We start from the raw sequence: 20,753 nt of genomic DNA on the forward strand, positions 1-20,753 counted from the left end.
ACAGGGCAGTAAAAAGTCACAACAAAAATAACAGCAAATAGTAAGAATAAAAGAAAATACTAAGACAATGCAGCTGCATAATATATTCATGTCGCAATGCATGCTGGGAGCCATGGATGAGTTATGATTGGTGCACCATTGTTGAGTGCTATATGTGCTATAAGTGCTATATGGCACCTCTTATGGTTCTACATGGCACCATTTGACAAAGGTGCTATACAGCACCTGTAAAAATAGGTCCTAAACAGCACTAAAAGTGGTTCCCCTATGATTACAAGCCAAAAAAACGCTTTTAGTGCTATATAGCGCCATTTTTTTAGAGTGTATAGACATGTTCTATAAGGCACAAAAGCTCATAAAAAGATTCTGAGCTCTCTACCTCTGGACTGCTAATGTAAGCATCTGTTTAGCTTCTGCTTTCTGATCTTCTCAGTTCAACCAGACTTTTTCCTAAAGTCCATCTACTGAGAGAAAGAGAGACAGAGATCAAGAGAAAAAGTGGGATGTCAGGGTGTCTGACCTCACCTACAGTTGATAGTAGAATGCCTTTCAGTGATCTGATCAGAGGTGGCCAGTCGAGGTGCATTAATCTTTCCACCTGGCATTAACATGCATTTAAAATGTGTCTCCTGTGACCATTTGATCTACTGTGGTGGATTTAGACCCTCTCCATTTCTTTTGGCACACTTTACATCACTTTTGTGGGAGCGCCGAGTGTGACACACAAATACTATTAAATGTTACGCAGCTTATAACTGAGTCCTGGATGCATTCACAAGTATATTTTCCAAAAACAAAGATAGCAAACTATGATCACAAGTTCCACTGTTATACCAATATAGTTCAGTGATTCAGTGTTTCCCGAAACCTTAGTTCCAACAAACTTTTGCAAACAGCACTGTGAAGCTGTGTGTTGGAACTACAGCTCTCAACCTGTGGTTAGTGTAGTTTCTTCTTAGAATAACATGTGGACTAAAGCTCTTGAGAAAAATAAGCATGTGAACATATAGTACAATCTATATCTTTCATTCCAAACACTGTAAATATACACATTTTATTCTATGTCTTTTAGATTGTCAAGAGAATGAAAGTGCCATTATGAAGAATGCGCTTATAGAACCTTGGGGAACTCCAGAGTGATTTAAGAGGAACCTTCAATTGAATCAAATATCTGTAAACAAAGCAAAACAACAGAGAAAAAATAGTCCTCAGATGCTATGATCATTATTAACAGCAATAACCTGACATTAATTCAGTTTATTAGCAGAAGTTATGATCTGCATGACATCATCAATAGGAGATCAGTGTTGTTGAACCAACATCGTTCAAACAACAGATGTGTGACAAAGTTACTATAGTTTCAGGAAACAGATGAGACCAATTAGTTAATTTTGCACTGACCACTTGAGAAAAAAACGCATGACCAATTAGTTAATTTTGCACTGACCATTTGACAAAAAAATGCATGTCAGTGTAAATGGGGCTTATGAGTATATGAGAACCCTGTATGACTGTATGAATCCTGTTTGTGTCACGATTCTGTTAGTTTGGACTTTTTGTGTTTCACCACCTTCTGCCTGAGTTCATCATTGGATGTCATGGACAATCCTTATGTTCAGCTGTTCACTCATTAATTTGCTCATTATCACATGTATATATGTTCAGTTCTGTTTGAGTTTAGTTGCCTGGTGTCATCAGTATTTGGATATTTTGTAAGCTGTTCAGTTCTTGTGGATTATTCTGTGAATTTATTAAATATTGCTTATTAACCTTTATATTTTAGTTTAGTTTAGTTAAGGGAAGATCCCCCGGGTTGAGGATACGATTGCGGGCTATCTTTCTCCTGGAGGTGCATCTTCCCTTAAGGCTCCGGCATTACCCACCAAGTCACTTAGGACTTCCTCGGCTTTGGTGGGTAAGGCATACACGGCAGCGGATCAGGCTGGAGGTTGCTTGCACATTATGGCGGTGTTGCAAGCATACCAGGCTGACCTGCTGAAAGAGATGGATGAGGGAGAAGAGATAAAGAATGGTCGCCATGATTTTGCCAAGTAAGACATGTTCCTGGATCAACATCTTTTGTTGATCCTGGATCAACATTACTGTCCAAAAGTATAGACTAAACCCAATCCCTACCCCTAAACCTAACCTTACCCATAATTTATTCCTAAAGTCAGTGTGAAATGATAGCTGATTAACAAGGGTGTAGAAGCACCTAACCCTGATCGTAAGCCTAAAACAGACATTTCCTGAAAGGTTATCCCTCAATTCTGATTGGTTAATTGGAATGTTGTTCTAGGATCAACAAGGAGGTTGATCCAGGAACATGTTGTACTTGGTGAAATCACGGTCAGCGCGTAGAGCCACAGGTCTGTCACTTCGGGCCACCAAGGAGACCGCCAGAGCTATTGGGCAGTCTATGGCAGCCCTGGTGGCCACGGAAAGACATCTGTGGCTGACCCTGTCCCAGTTAAACGATAAGGACAGGGTCTTTCTCCTGGACGCCCTGCTAGTGCCTTCTGGACTGTTCGGTGATGCTGTAAACACAGTTGTCGACAGGTTCCGACAGAGGCCAAGAAACAAGCGGCTGCATTCCAGCAATTTCTGCCTCGCCGCTCTCATGGGGATGATAGGCGGGATCAGCCCCAGCCGTGTACCAGTTCCTCTCACAGGGAAGTCCAAAAACAGAGCGTTGCCACTCGCACTCTCCCGCAGAAAGAAAAGCAGGAGGGGTGGCGGCGCTCCAGGTCGAAGTTTTCGAAAGAGATGAGGGGTTTTTAATAAGAAGACTTCGGCCAAGAGGTCCTGACATAAGGGTGTCAGGACATCTGAGGGCAGGGCCCTCTGGGGAAGAGCGGTTCACACCTCAGCATATGGTGCCCATCTCTCATCAGTGGCCTGAGGAGATCATTCCGTTAAACCTGCCACCCCCGGTGCTTCAGGGCACAGCGATCTCCAGTGGGTGAAGGATGGGGGTTACATCCGATTTTAGATCTGCGTTTTGTTGAACCGCTCAGTGATGCGACTCATGTTCAGAATGCTCATGATCAAACAGGTCGTGTCTCAAATCAGGTCCGAGGACTGGTTTGTGATGATAGATCTGAAGGACGTATACTTCCATATATCCGTCCTTCCTCAACACAGGAAGTTCCTGAGGTTTGCTTTCGGGGGCAAAGCGTACCAGTATCGGGTTATTCCGTTCGGTCTGGCACTCTCGCCCCGCACTTTCACCAAGTGTGTGGATGCTGCTCTGGCTCCTCTGTGACTCCAGGGCATCTGCATACTGAATTACATCGACGATTGGTTGATACTAGCTCAATCAGAGCAGATAGCGGTTCGGCATCGAGAAGACGTTCTCGCTCACATGAAAGAGTTGGGGTTAAGACTAAACGCAAAGAAAAGTGTGCTTTCTCCAGTACAGAGGAACACTTATCTGGGCCTAGTGTGGGATTCGACCACGATGCAGGCAAGTCTGTCACCTGCTCGGATCGAGTCGATCCTCACGGCAGTCAAGAGAGTGAGAGAAGGCCAGTCACTCACTGTGAAGCAGTTTCAAAAACTGTTGGGTCTGATGGCAGCTGTGTCCAACATGATACCTTTTGGCCTGCTGTACATGAGACCCTCGAAGTAGTGGCTCAGGACCAAAGGGTTTTCCCCGAGGGGCAAGCCGCTTTGCATTATCAAGGTCACACACCGATGCTTACCTGCCTTAGACATGTGGAAGAAACCTTGGTATTTGGTATTTGGACGGAAACCGTGTTGGGGGCTCCATGTCATTATGTAACACTAACGACAGATACCTCCCTCACGGGCTGGGGAGCGGTCATGAGTGGCCGCTCCGCCCAGGGTCTGTGGGAAGGTCCCCATCTCATGTGGCACATCAACTGCCTGGAGATGCTGGCCATGTTACGAGCATTGAAGCAATTTATCCCAGATCTGAGAGGCCATCATGTGCTTGTTCGCACAGACAACACTCTTACATCAACCGCCAGGGGGTCTGCTCTCGCGCCCTATTTACAGGCTGGCGCGCCAGATCCTTCTGTTGTCCCAGGGGAAACTGCTCTCTGTGAGGGCAGTGTACATCCCTGGGCACCTCAGTCAGGGAGCAGACATCCTGTCGAGGCAGGGGCTGAGGCCCGGGGAATGGAAGCTCCACACCGAGGTGGTGGAACAGATTTGGAAGAAGTTCGGTTGAGCCCAGGTAGACTTGTTTGCTTCTTGAGAGACCTCACAATGTCCCCTGTGGTTCTCCCTCACGCATCCAGCTCCGCTGGGACTGGATGCTATGGTAAATAAGTGGCCGAGGCTTTGTCTGTATACCTTCCCCCCGATTGCTCTGCTCCCAGGAGTTCTGGAGAGAATTCGCCGGGACGGGGTTCGTCTCATATTAGTAGCCCCGTACTGACCGGGACGGCCATGGTTTGCGGACCTGGTAGCTCTACTCGAAGACTCTCCATGGAAGCTTCCCATTCGGTGGGATCTACTCTCTCAGGCGGGGGGGGGGGGGGGGGCCCCCTTTTTTGGCCTGCTGTTCATGAGACCCTTGCAGTGGTGGCTCAGGACCAAGGGGTTTTTACCGAGGGGGAACCCGCCTCGCACGATCAAGGTCACCCGACGATGCTTATGTGCCTTAGACATTTGGAAGAAACCTTGGTTCCTGTCACAAGGCCCCGTGTTGGGGGCTCCATGTCGTCCTATAACGCTAACGATGGACACCTCCCTCACAGGCTGGGGAATGGTCATGAGTGGGCTCCGCCCAGGGTCTGTGGGAAGGTCCCCATTTCATGTGGCACATCAACTGCCTAGAGATGCTGGCCGTGTTTTGAGCATTGAAGCAATTTCTCCCAGAACTGAGAGGCCATCATGTGCTTGTTCGCACAGACAACACATCGGTGGTCTCTTACATCAACCGCCAGGGGGGTCTGCGATCGCGCCCCCTTTAAAGGCTGGCGTGTCAGATCCTTCTGTGGGCAGAACTCCCTGAGGGCAGTGTACATCCCTGGGCACCTCAATCAGGGAGCAGAAATCCTTTTGAGGCAGGGGCTGAGGCCCTGGGAATGGAAGCTCCACACCGAGGTGATGGAGCAGATTTGGAAGAAGTTTGGTCTAGCACAGGTAGACTTGTTTGCGTCTCGAGAGATCTCAAAATGTCCCCTCTGGTTCTCTCTGACTTATCCGGCTCCGCTGGGGCTGGATTCCATGGTACAGACGTGGCTTGCTCTGCTTCCGGGAGTTCTGGAGAGAGTTCGCCGGGACGGGGTTCGTCTCCTTTTAGTAGCTCCATACTGGCCGGGCCATCCATGGTTTGCGGACATGGTAGCCCTACTCGAAGACCCTCCATGGAAGATTCCCGTCCGACGGGATCTCCTCTCACAGGGCGGGGGGCACCATCTTTCACCCCCACCCGGAGTTGTGGAAGCTGTGGGTGTGGCCCCTGAGGAGGCACAGCTCATAGCATCCGGTCTCTCAACTGAGGTTGTTGAGACTATCCTCCAATCCAGAGCTCCCTCTATGAGGAAATCATACGCTGCTAAGTGGCATTTATTCACTTCATGGTTTGACAGCCATCAGTTAGACCCAGTCAATTGCCCTGTTGGGTCAGTGCTGGAATTTCTGCAAAAGAGATTTGCCACAGGGTTATCCTCCTCCACTTTAAATGTCTACATGGCTGCTATTGCTGCTCATCACGCTCAGGTGAGCGAGCAGTCTCTGGGGAGGAACCCGTTAGTGACACGTTTCCTCCAGGGTATCAAGAGGCTGAGGCCTCCGGTACACCCATGAATGCCTTCTTGAGATTTGACTGTGGTTTTAGAGGCCCTTTCAAAAGCTCCCTTTGAACCCCTGGAAGAGATTTATTTGAGATTTCTTACAGTTAAGACTGTATTTATATTAGCCATCTCTTCCTTGAAGAGAGTCGGTGACCTGCAGGCTCTGTCAGTGGCCCCATCATGTCTTGAGTTTGCGCCTGGTATGGCGAGAGCATTTCTGTACCCCAGGCCGGGGTATGTCCCAAAGGTGCCCTCTGTTGTTCCACGGCCAGTCATTCTGCAGGCATTCTGTCCTCCTCCTTTTCGTGACTCTGACCAGGAAAAGCTTAATTGTGTGTGTCCTGTGCGAGCATAGAGTTTCCAACAGAAAAAACAAAGCTACACGGAACTACAATCGCAAACCACTCAAAATACCAGCAGAAGATGATGAGAGAAGGAGGACACTGATTTAGTGGCTCCCTCATCCCATTGGATCCACCCTGACCAGTCGTCACTCCACCCTCACCATGGACTTTCGGGATCTCCTCTACACTCCATCTCTTCACCCCTACGACTCTGTGAAGCTCCTCCTTCCTTCAGGCTCCACTGTGGTCCTCACTTGCTCCATTGCCACTGCAGTTCTCTGGCACCCTGGTTCCTCCTCTGTCACTATATTGCCAGGACTCTGCCTTGGCCTCCAGATCCTTCAATTTCACAGGGTCTCTCGGTCCAATGGACATCACCTTGGCCTCATCATCTCCCAGCTTTACCTCTGTCAGTCGGGCTCAAGTTTCCACCATGGCTCCTCCCTCCATCTGTCCGTGCTCATCTCAGACGGTAATTGTTTCTCATGGGGACATAAGCTATTTTCAACATTTACAGGGGTTAGTCGTGATTTTATTGCCATCCAAATCCAGAATGACGGGTGTTTTTCTCCCACCATCCACGTAAAAATCCCCAGCCGAACTACTTTTTTTTTCTTGGACAAAAACCAAGGTTGTGTGGTAATTGAATTGCCGTCCAAATCCATATCTCTGAGTTTACAAGAAGAAATCAATTGAAAATTCACAGTTTAAATATTTTTTGACCACTGCCTATTATACACAATTATATACATAAAAATATAAGCCTGTCAGGCCTTGGCCTCATCATCTCCCAGCTTTACCTCTGTCAGTCGGGCTCAAGTTTCCACCATGGCTCCTCCCTCCATCTGTCCGTGCTCATCTCAGACAGTAATTGTTTCTCATGGGGACATAAGCTATTTTCAACATTTACAGGGGTTAGTCGTGATTTTATTGCCATCCAAATCCAGAATGACGGGTGTTTTTCTCCCACCATCCACGTAAAAATCCCCAGCCGAACTACTTTTTTTTTCTTGGACAAAAACCAAGGTTGTGTGGTAATTGAATTGCCGTCCAAATCCATATCTCTGAGTTTACAAGAAGAAATCAATTGAAAATTCACAGTTTAAATATTTTTTGACCACTGCCTATTATACACAATTATATACATAAAAATATAAGCCTGTCAGGGTTATTTTCTGTTCTGTAGTCCTTAATTTGACCCAGTTTCCTTTGTTCCCATTTTCCCACCACTATTTTTTTCCCATAGTTACTCATTAGTTCTTGCCTGTTCTGATTTTGTTAATCATCTGTCTATGTGAGCCCTCAGTTTTTGTCAGTTCCTTGTCTGGTATTGTTTGTATGTTTCAGTTGTTGTGTCATGATTCTCCCTGAGTATTCCCATTGGATTTATTATTAAAGACTGTTAGTTTGTTGACTTCTCCTGCATTGTGTGCTTGATCCTGCACAACATATTACACAATACCAGACCTAAACTACAGAAAGATGGACTCACAAGCAGTGAGCCTCCTCCTCCCGGAAAAGAGGAGTTTGCTGGAGTATTTGGGCTGGATACTCCGGTATGGCGATGTTTCTATCACAGCCTGTGACCCAACCCCTGCCCACACTCCCACTGCTGAGGGTGAGCTGTGTCTGGACTCTGAAGTTTATTTTGAGTTATTTCCCTGAATCTCCCGTCCCCGCTGGTTCTGCCCAGCCCCTGTTCTCCTGCGTCTCCCCAGCTCCACCTAGGTGTGAGGATCCCCTGTCTCCACTTTCAGCCTCCATCCCATCTGCTCAGCCTTGGCTCCTTGCTCCCTTGTCTCCACCGTGGCCCGTCATTCCACTGGCTCCACCGGGCTCCCTCGTTTCTCTCGCTCCGCCTTGGTCAGCCGTCTATCTGCCTCTGCCACGGGATTCCACTCCTCCGGCTTCACCTCACCCCTACATCCCTCAAGCTCCGTCTGGCTCCTCCTGTCCTCTGGCTTCACCTTTGTCCTCAGTCACTTCGGCTCTGCCATGGTCTTCCAGGTGCCTGCCTCCGCCTCAGTCATGTGAGCCGTCAGCTCTGCCTTGGCCCTCCAGACCCATGGTGTCACCCTGGCTCCTTGGCTCTCTAATGTCAGGGTTATTTTCTGTTTTGATTTAGTTCTATGTTCCATGTTTAATTTGACCCAGTTTCCTTTGTTCCCATTTTCCTCCACATTTGTTTCCATATTTTCTCAGTTCTCTCACCTATTCTGATTTTGTTAATCATCTGTCTATTTAAAGGGATAGTTCACCCAAAACTGAAAATTAGCCCATGATTTACTCACCCTCAGGGCATCCTATACGTATCTGACATTCCTCTTTCAGATGAACACAATCGCAGTTATAATTAAAATTGTCCTGGCTCTTCCAATCTTTATAATGGCAGTGAATGGTGCCCCTGTTTTTGAAGCCTAAAAAACTGCATACATCCATCATAAAACTACTCCACACATCTCTGGGGTGTTAATCCTGCATTTTGTGCTTGATCCTGCACAACACTTTACAGCTTTTTTAATGGGCTCCATCATCTTAAGAGATAAAATGCAAGACATAAATCCATTTCAACTATTGCACATCTATTTTCCTATTTTTAAGCTGGAGATTTAAATAATCAAATAATAAATAGGATAGTATTAAATATGAATTTATTGTCATTATTCCAAGCATATGACATTTTATTTACAGCAGACAATCTTATGACTGGCTACGTGAGCAGTGCTTTCGTAGGATCACAGAACATGAGTTTTTTACGGACGTCAACATGAGAAACATTTACCATTAATGGTTAACTGCTAGTCAGTCAAACTAGTTCTCAAGACACAGTCTTGACATTGTGACTAAGGGTGTATTCACACCAGGAAATCCACTAGTTCTCTTGCTTTGGTCCGGACCAAATACATTGTTGATTTATTTTTGTTTGGTGTGGTTCGCTTTCACACTGCCCTTTTTTATGCAAGTGGACCAGAAATTGTAAACAAAACCACACATGTGCTAAGGTCATCCATTCATTGGACAGAAATTCTCAAGCGTACCAAAGTTCGTTTGGAACCGGACCGAGACCACCTCTTCAGCTGGGTCACGGTGCGATTGTTTGTTCCGCACACGAGTGTGATTGCTGTATTCACACCTGCCCCAAAAGATCCGCACCAAGGTTGGAAACAAACTTGAGTTTGATTCAATTGAACCAAACAAGACAGGTGTGAATACACCCTTAGTTTATGTAACTGGTTCCTGTTCTGAAGAACTAACTGACAGGTTGCTATCAAAATACTGAACATGGGTAGAGAACAGAGTGCTGGATAATTTTTTAACAGACTTTGAATAAAGCTGTCTGCAGAACTGAAAGTCAATCAGAGAATCACTCAGTGATGGGGAAAAAGGCATAAATGGTTGATGAAGAGATGCAAGTAAGTAAGGTGCTTCATAATACATCATGCTTCATAAAACTGTGACCAGACGTCACAATATAAAGACAGTCCTCTCAGAGTCCTCTCCCAAACAGCAAGACCTACATTTTTATAGAGTTGTAGTTGTACTACTCAAAATCTTGTTAAACTTCTTAAACATTTTCTCATAATTTTCTTTGAGTTGGACATAGGAACTTATTACTTTTAATTAATCTGATCTGTTTCCAGATTCCAGATGGCAGTACTTACAATAACAGCCTTTTTTCACAGTGGTAATTAATTGTGAAATTATACCAGTTAAACAACTGACAACTTCTTACCAAATACTGTGAAAATCAGGCTTATGCATATGTGGAGTGCAATGTGGCTAATGTGGGCCAAATACAAATTTACACTGAACAAACATATCTGCTGGTCTTGGTAAACAGAAATCTAGGAATCACTCTAAAAAGATAAGCTGGACTCAAATTACTTTATAGTAAAGAGTGTTTCTACTGAGAAATGAGCGTTGTTGTAATTAAATATGTCATAAAAATGCCTAGAGCTCAACTGAATTTGTTCTAGCTCATCAGATGTAATGCTGTGTAATCCTGTCTGAGTTTTTCATACAGAAGGTCATGTGAACTCCTTTATAAAAAAAAGGTCAAATTTCCTTGCTTCCATTGAAGCATACAAGATGCTGTTTGGGATGTTGTCCGATCAAGCTGGATAAGATGGAGCATCAGGTTTTGTCCATGCAGTTCCAGTGCTGAGGTCATAGCGAAAAAGGAAGAGGAGGAGAAGACATTCTCAAATCCAAAATTAGAAAAATACAAAATGAATAATTCTGGCATTAGACTTTTGATTCCACTTTATATGAATGCATTACATTTTAGATGAGCATGTTTGTGGAGACATTGAGCTGTTTGTTTATGCGCTCTGTACTCTAATCTGTTGCATCATTACATAATGTACCAAAGAAGAAACTGGAGATATTTCATCCTTCTGACCCATTGTTTCTGTCCCTGTTCCAAATTACATGCATTGACAACAATTTTTGTTTTACAAAAAATTGGAGAATGGAGAAAAATATGGAGAAGGTAAGAAAATACCATGGTTTGAATTTTGAGGCAATGAGTTTCCTCTTAAGTTCACTGATATCTTCAGGTCAAGTGGCTGCACGCTTTAATACTGAAAAAACAAACGTTGCCCAAAGAACACAAAAAAATATCCATATCCATATTTTTTTATGCCCCACAGTGATATTTAATATGGCATGTTACTATTTTGGCATGAACCCAAAGAATACCAGACGTTCAGTTCAACCTGTGAAACATATTCCTGAGATAAATTTATGATTGTTGTGCCCTCAGTCAAGAAAGTCCAAAAGATTACACCAAAATATCTTAAGGACTGAATATTATTTTCAACTATGTGAAGTTATATTCAAGTATGTGAAGACACATAATTTTTGTGTCCTGAAGAAACAAAATCTGATATTTATGCATCTGGGTCCTGGGTTTTGTCATAGTGTTGAACATTAGCTGAAACCAGATCTTTCTACAAAGTACCAACATCCAGTTTTCAATACCCAAAGCAGACAATGCAACATAATATCAGTTTGACTGAACACATTCTTCACTGGAGTTCATCACAAGTTTTCCAACTTTTCAGTTTTTAGTAATAATATACTTTGGTGCTCCTCCTGGACCAGACCTCCACATATATAAAGGTTCCAGATTTCTTGTGTTCTTCTTCTACTCCTCACTTCATCTTTTATCTCTTCCCTTTTGCTTAATGTATTAACAGGATTTTTAAATATTTTGATGTGGCCTGCAATGGGCAACTTCAACTAGAAGAGAAAAATAAATCAATTAATACATAAATGAAATGTCTTGGAGCAATGTACAACAGAGTCATTTTGTTTTTGACTAATGAGGTTTGTTTGGGGGCTTACGTATGCTCGCTTTCTGTTTCATTACTGTTCAAACTATTTAAAAAATTTGTAGAATCTGTTGGCTGTTGTCTAATCTCTAATCTCAAAGCTGTTGCATATTAAATAAATATTACATAAGTATGTCATTATTTACTCAAGTCATTCCAAATGTTTTTTTTTTGTTTTGTTTTTTTATCTTAATACAGCTTGTTCCTCTTCAGGAACTTGAGCTGCGTTGGAAAACGCTTTGGGAACACCTTCTGTGACCACGCTCTGAATCACATGTGAAATCTACGGTGGCCGAGAGAGCTCAACACGCTGCAACTTAAGAAAACACATGCAAATTGAAAAAACACCAGCAAACCAAAAACAAATAAATAAAAAGTTAAACATATTTTATTTTTTTTATTTTTCTTAAATAAAAAAAATCATAAATAAATTAATATAAAAAATAACTTAAATGGAAAATTACACATAAAATGTCAACTTCAAAGAATACACAGGAGGTAACCCTTACATCAAAGTCCATATTTTTCCATCAATACAGTAGTTTTAACAGCTTTCTTATTAAGTGATGAGCAGAGAGATTCAGAAAATAATTTCAAATCAATACAAAAAATCCTAAAATTGGGCATACAATTTGTGCAGTGGCTATTGGTCAGTGGAGTTGTCGGTGAACTGAAAGGTGAGGTTTTTTTTGTTTATTTGAACACCCTGATTGCATGATTCCTTTGTCTTTTAGATATTATTAGCCTAAATAATCTGACGAATTACACGAGTAACTGTGAAACATTATATAAAATGGCTAATTTAACAGGCTGCCATGCCACAATCTCTCTTCCCCCATTAAATGTTCTCTTTCTTTCCCTCCCCACTCCTCCGCTGGACTAGTCAAGAGTTGAGTGGGTTTTGGAGACACAGGGCTGGTTGTGTGGTTTGGAGTACATGTATAGGAAACTCGAGAAAGTAAAGACACTGGTTTAACTGCAGGTCAAGTGAGCAGGATACTGGTGAGGCCAAAGCAGGTTAGCTCTCAGACTTAACACATAATGGCCACAGGATTAACATTCTTCAAACAAATTAAGATATGAGTTGTGTTTATCACAAATGTTAGCAAGGACATCATACGAGTCTTTTGAGCCACATGTGGAAAAATCACAATTATCAGTTCCCTTTCGATACTTCACTCATACTGCGTCGCTAGACACTATGGGGAAACTCCTTTTTCTCTGAGACTGAAGTATTTTTTAATAACGCAGTGTAACTTCACGGCCATTGGTTCATGCAGTGAGATAAAAAATGAACCAATGGCGAGGCAGCGGAGCTGCACGAGCCTATGGCCATGAAGCCCGCCAATATGGGAGGGGCCATCTGGCTATATAAGCAAGGATCAGCAATACCCTTCTTCTAACAAGCGTTTTGATCTTTTTAGGCAGATTGGATGAGAATGAAAACTTCCTCTTCTACTCACGAGTATCATGTCCCCCGCATGGCGACCTACCACTCGAGTCAATCCAACCCCTTGCCACGCGGGCCGAGGCCTGGCAGGCCATCCCCGGAGTGTCAGGTTGGGGGTTGGGGGATAATAAAACGAGGTTACTCACTTCAATTCGCTCAAAGACCCCCGCGATTCAGCTGCATCGTTCCCACCTTGGCATCCTGCGCACTGAGGTGATAAATTTACTGGCAAAGGAGCCTTAGAAATGGTTCCTCCAGTTCAGAGCGAGTCAGGCTTCTACAGCTGTTACTTCCTCATCCCCAAAAAAAGGATGACGGCCTAAAGCCCATCCTCGACCTCAGGCACCTGAACCGCGCCCCCATGAAACAGCCATTCAAGATGAGTGCGTTGAAACAGATTCTCTCGCAATATGCCCAGGGGACTAGTTCTTTTTTCTGGACCTGAAAGATGCCTATTTTCACATCCAGATAGCCCCCGATAACAGACGATTCTTGAGATTCGCCTTCGAGGGAGTGGCTTATCAATACACGGTCCTTCCCTTCAAGCTGTCACTGGCTCCTCGCACTTTTATGAAGTGCATGTATGTAGCGGCTCTTTCCCCTCTGAGGCAGATGGGAATTAGCATTCTGAATTACTTCGATGACTGGCTCATCTTAGCCCAGTCAGAGGCCGAGCTACTATCCCACAGATCCCTCCTCCTCAGCCATTTGGAATGCCTGGGACTCAGGGTCAATGTTGCCAAGAGCTCACTTCAGTACTGGCTGAAACTACGAGTTCCGTACCACACCTGGTGTCATGGATGCCTGTATATCAAGGTGGACCATGCCTGCGTGGCAGCTCTGGCCCTTGGAAAGACCCTCAGTGGATGGATCAGGGCATGACTCTGGGAATGGTCTGCAGAAGGAAGGTTGTTTCGACAGATGCATCCAACAAGGGTTGGGAAGCTCTGTGCGATGGCAAACCGATTTTCGGGCCTTCGTCGAAAGACTAAAGTGGGCTACACATCAACTGCCTGGAAATGCTGGCAGTGTGTCGGGCCCTTCAGACCTTCTTGTCAGACCTAAGGGGACACCACGTTTTAGTCCACTCGGACAGTATGACAGTGGTGTCCTATATAAATCACCAGGGCGGGCTCTCTTTGTAGCGCCTCTTCATTCTGGTGGAGCATTTCTTGGACTGGGCACAGCTCAACTTGCGTTTGTTGAGAGCAACGCAAGTGCCAGTGGAACCAAGGAGCAGACATGCTATCCCGGAGCAACATCCCCTCAGAGGAGTCCATCCGCAAACAGTTCAGAGAATCTGGGACATCTTTGGGAAGGCAGAGGTCAACCTATTTGGCTCAGAAGACAACTCTCATTGCCCAACTTATTTTTAAAAAGGACAAGGACGCGTTGGCCCACGACTGACCCAACCTCCTCCTTTACGCTTTTCCTCCAATCGCCCTTATCCCTTCAGTATTCAGGCGAATCAGGGAGCAAGAACACAAGGTTCTCCTAGTGGCCCCGCTCTGGAGGAACCAACATTGGTTCTCGGAGCTGTCTCAGCTACTCATTGCTGCCCCGTGGCCCACTTCCTGAGACGGGACCTCCTCTCTCAGGTGAATAGAACGTTATGGCACCCCCAGCCCGAGCTGTGGGCTCTGCACCTCTGGCCTCTCGATGGGAGGCTGCAGACCTCCCCGAGAGCATTCTAAATGCAATTTCTCAGGCTAGAGCCTCATCTACGAGACGTCTCTATACCCTTAAATGGTCTGGTCTCTATGCCCAAAGGCTGTGCAGTTACACAGTGTTATTAAAAAAGGCTTCAATATCGGAGAAAAGGGTGATTTCCCATAGCGTCTAGCGACTCAGTACTCATTCCCGTATCTCAGGGAACCAGGGTTACGTCAGTAACCAAGTACGTTTTTATTGATTTGGCTTTAAGCATAGATTGATTGATTGTAAATAATGTGATGTGATGCATGCAGTGGTAAGTTTTCATAAAAGTCATGTCCCTTCAAGGGACATTTAACTGTGTAATATTCTAACTACTGAAACACATCAAAAACAAAGCATAGTGATGCTAACAAAGTTTACTCAGTTTTTAGTATAAAGGTAGGTGGGAAAATATGATTTACTGAAAGTTTCAAAGATTCAAAAACATTATTGTCTATCAACCAGTGATAGAAATTTGTCTTAGGTAAAAAGGCTCACACATACACAATACAAAAAAAAACACAACAAACAAAATAGATTTGATTTAAAGAAAGCACCTTTATTTTTAACACAATTATAAAGATCTAAAAGTTGAATCTGTGGGAACCCAATGATTTTAGATGTCTGCCTGATTCCTCTTGCTAATGTTTTCTTGTTTTCGCCAAAAGGAAGTTCCACCAGGAAACAATATTAAAGGTTATAACTGATTCAACAAGTGACCGGTACACTGCTGTTAAGATATCCTGTCTAACATTAAAACCCTTCAGCATTCTCAAAAGAGATAATCGCTGTTGAGCCTTCTTACAGATACTATTCGCCTGCTGTGTAAAAGATAGATGCTGGTCAATCTCAGTGCCAAAATATGTAAAGGCCTCAACCACTACCTGCCCCCCCAGCCAAAGTGGTTCAGATAGAGGATAAACAGTATTAAATTAACGAAAGCTCCCACAACACAACTTCTTAGTCTTACTAATATTTAACTCCAGCAAACTTTCTTGGAACCACAGGATCATAGACTCAACAAACTGCCTATAAGGGATTGCTCATCTGTCATATAAGCCACCAAAGCCACGTCATCAGCATATTTCAAAAGTGACAAACCATTGATATCACACTTACTTTAGTACTGACCCCTTCAAAAATCCTGTAATTTTCAAGCATAAATGGCAGTTTTCTGGAAATCAGCCAAAAGTTACCCAAAGGAACAAATCTTTTGGCCTTTTTAGACAAGCTGGAAAGATCATTCAAGCATTTTACATTAGCAGTAATGAATAATGATATGGACAGGAGATCAGAGGTCAACACAGAAGGAGCGTAGATGCTAGAAGAATGCTAGCAGTACTAATTGAACAAGTAATTTACCTTGACACTCCAACTGCCTAAAGCAGGAACAATAAATCTGAAAATCATTGTTAAGTTATTTGTACAACTGTGATTTCAACTTACTTTTCAATATTAAGACTGTGACAGTTGTAGTTATTTATGTTGGTAACGCTGCATTATGGTAGACTTTTGGTTGAAAATGTAGTGAAAAATCAGTGTTCAAACTGTCTCCTTAACCCACTAATGACTTAATAATTTGTGCTGTCATGTCAGAATCCGGACATCACAGTCACAGTGACTTATATATAATCAAACTATAAATATGTGAAAATGTACTCAGCAAATTTTAAGTACTGCACAAAAGTCTGTGAGCAAAACCACCCAAGACATCGGAACAGAGTGTGTTGACTGACATTTTAACAGATCAGGCATAAGAACTGCGTACATAGCTGGAAACACCAGCACGCCACCGCTAAAGGATTGTGATCATATTTTGGTCAGGTCAGAATGTTTGATATGCGCACCCAAGCTTTTATTTGACCAAAAATACAGTAAAAGCAGTGGTCTTTGTGAGAGTTCTTACAAGAAGTATCTACTAATGGAGCCTTACTGTAACTAGGGTTGTAAACTCTCACACACTCATCTCTATCTAATGCTGCCCAACTAAATTTCATGCCAAATAACAATACAATGCTAAATAAATCAATAAGAATGCTCATAGGATTTGACTGATTGGTCTAAAACAGATGTTCTTAAGATTATGCAGTAAGATTCTACACCAATCAAACTTCTTCCTGCACTTCGCGAGGTGACTACTACAGAGACAGCTGTCTACAGTACGGAGAACATGAAGTGACAGCAGTTTGTGCTCCCAAACCAGGGCATGAAACACCTGACAAATTTGGTCACAGGCCACAGGTGACAATTTCATTGTGGATATATGTGCACTCTTACAGTAGTCACTCTCAGTCCACCAACAGATAATATTATTGCAATTTCACAGTCACAAAGATGGATGTAGATGAGCTGCTACTGCTTTACATTTGCAAGGATACCAAAGGAAAAACAGATGCATATGGGCATATGAAACTCTTCAAAGACAAGAAGAGTTTCACTGGGAGAATCCATCACTCTATTGAGAGAGTTGTCATCTTTTGAAGACAAATGTGATGCATACAGCATCACTTTGATAGTATCCTGGACATTGTGAAAAAGAACATTAGCAAGAGCCAATTTTGCTATTTTGCCACCCCAATTATAAAATCCTGGACACGCCCCTGTGGTGTTCCCATTGGCAGTGGCCTCTTTCAGCAGGATAATGCACCCTGCCACACTGCAAAATGGTTTAAGGAACGTGACAGAGCTCAAAGTGTTGCCTTGGCCTCCAAATTCCCCAGATCTCAATTTGATTGAGCATCTATGGGATGTGCTGGACTAACAGATCTGATCGATGGAGGCCTCAGCTCACAACTTGCAGGAATTAAAGAACCTGCTGCTAATGTTTTGGTGGCAATACCACAGGACATGTTCAGAGGTCTTGTGGAGTCCATGTCTCCACACATCAGAGGTGTTTTGACAGCTTGAGGGGGACCTAAACAATATTAGGTGAGTGGATTTAATGCTGTGGCTGATCAGTGTAATACTCAGAACTGACAGATAATATAAGTATCAAAGTACAAAAACTACAGCATTGTTTCCACAGGTGAGGTCCGGTTTGCTTTGCTCTGAAGTTTCTGTTGCTATACACACATAGTCCCTCTCACTTTCTGCAAAGCTGATCTGTTGATTTATCCACGAAACTCTATAACTCTGTTGCAATAAAATGTGGAATGTAGACAGGCGGCACACAAAAGCAAGAAGATTAACAAACACATGAGTTAACAAATGACAAGTTATGCATGAGACTTTTCCAGAGTTTAAACGTAAAAGCCTGATTAAAATTAGCCTTAATTCTTAAAAAAATAATGCCTTCATTTCATAGCAGTGCTTAAATTGTTCCATAATAATAGGCTATACACACATAGTCCCTCTCACTTTCTGCAAAGCTGATCTGTTGATTTATCCACGAAACTCTATAACTCTGTTGCAATAAAATGTGGAATGTAGACATACAAAAGCAAGAAGATTAACAAACACATGAGTTAACAAATGACAAGTTATGCATGAGACTTTTCCAGAGTTTAAACGTAAAAGCCTGATTAAAATTAGCCTTAATTCTTAAAAAAATAATGCCTTCATTTCATAGCAGTGCTTAAATTGTTCCATAATAATAAAGCCATAAACCATAAAGACTTGTCTGGAACCAATCCTGGTTTTCCAAATTATTTCACGGGGAGCAGAGAAGCACTGAAAAATACATAGAGTCACATACACAGGCATGCACGAATAATGCAAACAAACTCCAGTGCAAAGTCTGCACATTCAGAATGGGTTCACTCAGCTGTAGACTTCGCAGAAAGCACAAGGCATTAGGTCAATAATAAAAAACAAAAAACAGTCTAGAAAGTACACATGAAAAATGAAATCAAAACACAACATGCACTTAACAAATGTATTTTTATGACCAAAATACAGCCAGGCCACATCGCAACATTTGTGTAACTTTTGATTTGTGTTTTAATTTGAGAGTTTAAATTGCATTCCTGCTGAGCTAATTTATTCTGTTCCTCCCTCACAAGTGAAATCCAGTTATGATATACAATCCATTTAGTGGAATTATGCTGTTAAATATAAAAAAATTTTTGAATCACTACATTTATATATTCATGTATGATGTATGACCTTTCTCTCAATAAGTTTTATGATGCAAGCAATCAAGAAATCTGGCTATGAGATATGATAATCAATATAATTTATAAGTACACGGTACCTATGCTGTGTGTAATTCTCTGATTTATATAAATAAGTAGACTTGTCTGATATTTACGGCAAACCAAAATTTGTGAAAATCAGAAAAGGGGAATCTGACCTTTTAAATATGGCATACACACAGATGTACTGTAGTAATGATGAACAGTTGCTAATGCAGCATCTATGTATTATATGCTTGGAACTGCAAGTACATAAGGTCAAAGTTCAAAGTAGCAAAAGTTAAATGGAGCTTTGAAGACGAGAGGTCTGGAAGATGTGCCGCCATAGCTGTGGTTCACTTTCACTCTGGATTGCATGACATTGCCCAAAAACTAAAGTAAACACGCTAATAATTTCAAGAATGGAAAGATAAGATTCAACTATTTGTTTTCTTTGAACATGGAAATAAAGTGGACTACTTTGTCTTCAATGTGTCTGTTTTCTTTTAATAATGTCAGAGACTGACATTGTTACAACAGTGAACTAATAAACCTTCTCGTCCTGAAAATATCTCCTGGAATCGTATAGATATGTGCTCTAGCACCGCGGTACCACCAGAGCACATTCTCATGGCTTCAGTGGCAGACGTCCCAAGACCCTTTGAAATCTCAGGGCATCAGCGCGAGTTATGTCCAGAAGGCACTAGGAAATCAAAGGCCCAGGCTTTTCCAAATGACTGAAAAATTCACGCACTCTACATTGGGGGAATCTGACCTCAGCTGAAAAAAAGGCCTTATCCAACAAAGAGATGCAAGTCAAGAAAAACTAGATCTTCAAGTGCTTCCAGTGTGACGTGAAATATGTGACAAGTGAGGACTAATCAAGTAAACATACAGTTCTTCTATGATTAATACTGTATCTCTATGATTAATTATGATTAATTCATTCATTCTTTCAGCTGTACTGCACCAACAGAACAAACATGGGATTTTTTCCTCATGAGATGTCTTTATCTGTCTACGAATAAAATGTATATAACTCCTATTTTCCACAAATAATGCAGGGCTTAAAGTTCTCCTGCACCGTGCTGGTGTTCTGACAAATAATGCTACCAACACTGTATTTATCCTACTGTAAGGGTAGGTTTAGGGTTGGGGTAGGTGTACATGTTAATAAAGCCTCACACCTTATTAATATCATGCTGGAAGCAAAATCTGACCGGTAGCACTTTTCGCTATCGAATTATGCTACCATCTGTTTTAATGGGAGGTAGCAAAATCTGACAGGGTAGCACAAATCGTCAGAACACCGGATCTCCGGCGTGCGGCGTTTGACTGTGGGAAAAAAAAGATAGTCGTCCTACATTTAAAAACACTTGTTGATATCATGTTCGAGTTCATGAGTTCGCTTACCAGTGTATGAGAGGAACACAGCTTTCACTCTCAACCAAACTAACATTACTAGCCAATCAGATGTTTTCTGCTCTTATAAACACGGGATGCACATAATAGTGTCCAATTGCAGAGTCGCAGCTGATGAATGGAAAAGAAGCCTGGATCTCGAGCGCAAAACATTGAAAAAAGCTGCGAGGCGCAATGGTCAAAGATTTCCATCTAGCGTCATATTTACATAGAAACGCTATTTAAAAAGCAGCGGAGCTTTGTAAACAGCTCAGAGTAATCATGTCATCTCCATAAGAACTATATGATTGCCAGAATGCATTTACCTGTATTTTTGAAAAGGTCCTGTTCTCCTAACGGTAATTTACCAGTGAAGCCTGTATGTGTGAAAGGGGCTAAACTCTTCCTCTGCATATGCAGTGAGTTTGGGTTGCTTAACGTTCATCTGGGAAAACTCACTTGATTTGTAACGTAAATCATTTAAACCTATGCCAACACAGGAGAATACAGCAACATATTTCTAAATATGCGATGTATTGTACACCGCACATTTAGAATGCGATTTAGAAATACAATTTCAAAATAAAAGTTTCTGACTTTGCATGTGGCCAAATATTAAAATTAAATGGATTTAAACGTCGTTGAAA

General features: G+C 42.6%; 1 long non-coding RNA gene across 1 annotated transcript; it reads right to left on the reverse strand.

The window, feature by feature from the left end:
* Positions 1 to 3,886: 3,886 nt before the first annotated feature.
* On the reverse strand, positions 3,887 to 14,615 carry LOC107566190 (uncharacterized). Its single transcript, XR_001606483.1, has 3 exons — positions 14,545 to 14,615; positions 13,586 to 13,591; positions 3,887 to 3,897 (listed from the first exon to the last, which is right to left on the reverse strand). It is a non-coding gene; the product is annotated as an uncharacterized lncRNA (long non-coding RNA).
* Between the last annotated feature and the right edge of the window lie 6,138 nt (positions 14,616 to 20,753).

This window comes from Sinocyclocheilus grahami, unplaced genomic scaffold (genome assembly GCF_001515645.1).
Source record: "Sinocyclocheilus grahami isolate Dianchi unplaced genomic scaffold, SAMN03320097.WGS_v1.1 scaffold1054.1, whole genome shotgun sequence".
In the NCBI taxonomy this organism is placed as follows: Eukaryota; Metazoa; Chordata; class Actinopteri; order Cypriniformes; family Cyprinidae; genus Sinocyclocheilus; species Sinocyclocheilus grahami.